Source organism: Mus pahari, chromosome 3 (assembly GCF_900095145.1).
Source record: "Mus pahari chromosome 3, PAHARI_EIJ_v1.1, whole genome shotgun sequence".
Taxonomy (NCBI): domain Eukaryota; kingdom Metazoa; phylum Chordata; class Mammalia; order Rodentia; family Muridae; genus Mus; species Mus pahari.
In genome coordinates, this window is record NC_034592.1 from 26,598,624 (window position 1) to 26,601,527 (window position 2,904).

The following is a 2,904-nucleotide window of genomic DNA, read 5'->3' on the forward strand; positions in this document are numbered from 1 at the left end:
TGTGTGCCGCGTCATTTCTTGCTGGCGGGAAGGTAGCGCGGGACATTAGGGGAGGTGGCATTAAGTGTAAGAAAGGTTTGATTCACTAAGCCCAGGGCATGGGGTACAGTTTGGGGCTGTTGGGTGTTCTTGAAAAAAGTTGTTGGGCAGAGGGCAGGTTCTTATAGGGGTTCTTGGTGCAGGTGTATCATAGAGGAAAACATACAGTATTGTATGCTAGAATATGGATCCAAGGGTTGGGTTGTAGTTTGGGGTTGTTTGGTGTGCTTTAATGAGAGTTGGAGGTCATGGGGTTGGGTCTTAACTTGAGTTCCTAGTGCCACCTTGACCTCCTTGAAAGGATTGGGAGTTGTGGGGCAGAATATGTAGTCCAGAGTTGGGTACATTTTAGGTCTGTTGGGTGCTCTTGATAGGGAGTTGGCAAGCAGAAGATAGGATCTTACCTGGAGTCCCTAGTGTCAGCACTCCCTCCAGAAAAGTAGCAGGTGCTGAGGTCAGGGATATGAGACCCAGGAGAGGTGATGCAGTTTAAGACTATTGAGTATAGTAGAAGGAAAGTTGGTGGGCATCTGGGTTGGTGGCATGTCCTCCAGAACCGCAGCCTGTGTTGTGTGCTGGAACACATGGAGTCCAGAGGATTGGGTGCAGTTTAGGGTTGTGATATGATTTAATAGGAGTTGTAGGGTAGAGGGTAGGTTCTTAACTTGGATCCCTGGTGCTGGCTTGGCATTCTGGGAAGTCCATAGTGATGGAGTTCAATTTGGGGCTGTCGGGAATGCTTAAAGTGAGTTTGGTAGGCAGTGTGTGAGGTCTTACCTTGTTTCCCAGTGGTCACTGGGAAAGCAGTTGGTGTCGTGGAATGGAATATGGAGCCCAATAGTTGGGGTGCAGTTTAGGGATATTGGTTATGTTTTAAAAACATAAGAAAACATGGAGAACAGATAGCAGGGTCTTACCTGACCCAGGTGCATTTGGGGGTGTAGGGTTTACTTTCAGGAATTTGGCAGGCATGGGGTGGGCTGGTATGGTCTCCAGGAAAGCATCAGGTGTTACAGCAAGAATATAGAGTCCAGGGCATGGGTTGCCATTTGGCAATTATGTGTGTGATTTCAGCAGAATTGATGAAGAGAGGGCTTGATCTTACCTGGGGTTCATTGTGCCAGCATGGCCTCCAGGAAAGCAGCCTGTGTTGTGGGTAGGAATATGCAGCACCAGGAGATCAGGTGCAGTTAGGGATATTGGGTATGACTGAAGGAAAGTTCGTAGGCAGAGGATATAGTCTAACTTGGGATTCGTGTTTGTGCCACGTCCTCTAGGACAGCAGCTGGTGTTGTGTGCTGAAATATGGAGACCAGAGTGTAGTTCGGGGTTGCTTGCTGTGTTTTGATGGGATTTGGGGACTAGGGGACAGTCTTAACCTGTATCCCTGGTACCAGTTTGGCCTCCTTGAAAGAATCTGGATTTGGGGGTGGGATGTAGAATATGTAGTCTATGTGATGGGGTCCATTTTGAGTTTGTTGGGTTTGACTGAAGGGGAGTTGGCAAGCAGAAGGTCAGATCTTCTGGGGTCCCTCATGCGGATGTTGTCTCCAGGAAAGAGATGGCATTGCGGGTCATAATGTGGAGCCCAGGGGACGGCATGCAGTTTAGGCCTATTAAGTGTCATTTAGGCAGAGTTGGTGGGCATAGGGCATGGTCTTACCTGGGGTCCCTAGTGCCAGGTTAGTTAGTGTCCTGGAAGCTGTTGGAGTTGCTGACCAGAATATGGAGTCCAGGTGATGGCATGCCTTTTGGGGCTGTTGGGTGTGGTTTAAAGGCAGGTTTTGGGTAGAGGGAGGGGTATTACCTGTAGTCCCTAGTGCAGTTTTGGTCTTAGGAAAAGCATCCAGAGTTGTGGGACAGAATATGGAGTCCAGGACATGGGATGCAGTTTGCTGCTGTTTAGTTTGCTTTTAGGGGAGTTGGCTGACAGATGGCAGAGTCTCACCAGAGTTCACGGGTGCCTTGGTAAAGCAGCTGGAGTTGTCCACTAGAGGGTAAGATGAAGTTTAGGTATGTTGAGTGTGTATGAAGGAGTTGGTGGGCATAGGACAGAGTCTTACTTGGGTCCTTAGTGGCAGCATGGCCTCTGGGAAGGCAGATGAAGTTGTGAGTGTGAATATGGAGCTCAGAGGATAGAGTGAGTTTCAGGCTGTCGATGTGCTTTAAGCTGAGTTGGCAGGCAAAATGTGAAATCTTACCTGCGGTCCCAAGAAATAGTTGGTGTACAACAACAACAACAACAACAACAACAACAACATAGTTATTCAATGAGAAAAGTTATCTATGACACAGGCTTGAGAGGCAAGAGATAAAGGAATTAAGAAAACAGGAAGTGCCTAATTGTGAATCTATAGTACCTAATGTAATTAAGATTCAAGATAGAGAGCCGATTGAACCTATGCTGCCACCTCTTAATGAAATTGTGTAAACAAGACCACTCAGTCTAGTTTTCTCAGCTACCTGGGAACAAGTGCCTAGAGATGGTTTTCATAGCAAGCAGAACTCTTTGCTTCTAAATAATATGAAGCCTGCCTGTGAAAAAATTCTGGCTGTCATAGCATTCCTCAGCCTAAGCCAAATTATCTCCCACTTTCTCCAGCAATGATGCTTTCCACAGCTGTTATCTCAGTTACTGATGCACATCTGGCAGGATCCTCTAATCATATCAGTTCCTCAGTTACTGGGGTTCAAATATTTTGAGATACCCTAAAAATACCATTCAAGATGGAGTTAAAAACTGAACCAGGGAGAGCAGACTTGAAGCATACTTTTACATACAGGAGTAACGTTGCAATTACTCATAGTCTGAAATCACTTTGCTTGTCTCACAATGGAGAACAAGACAGGATCTTTTTTTTTTTT

The 2,904-nt window shown here is 46.4% G+C and overlaps 1 pseudogene; it reads left to right on the top strand.

The window, feature by feature from the left end:
* Positions 1 to 2,904, top strand: part of LOC110317858 — an 87,033-nt pseudogene that overhangs the window by 80,997 nt on the left and 3,132 nt on the right.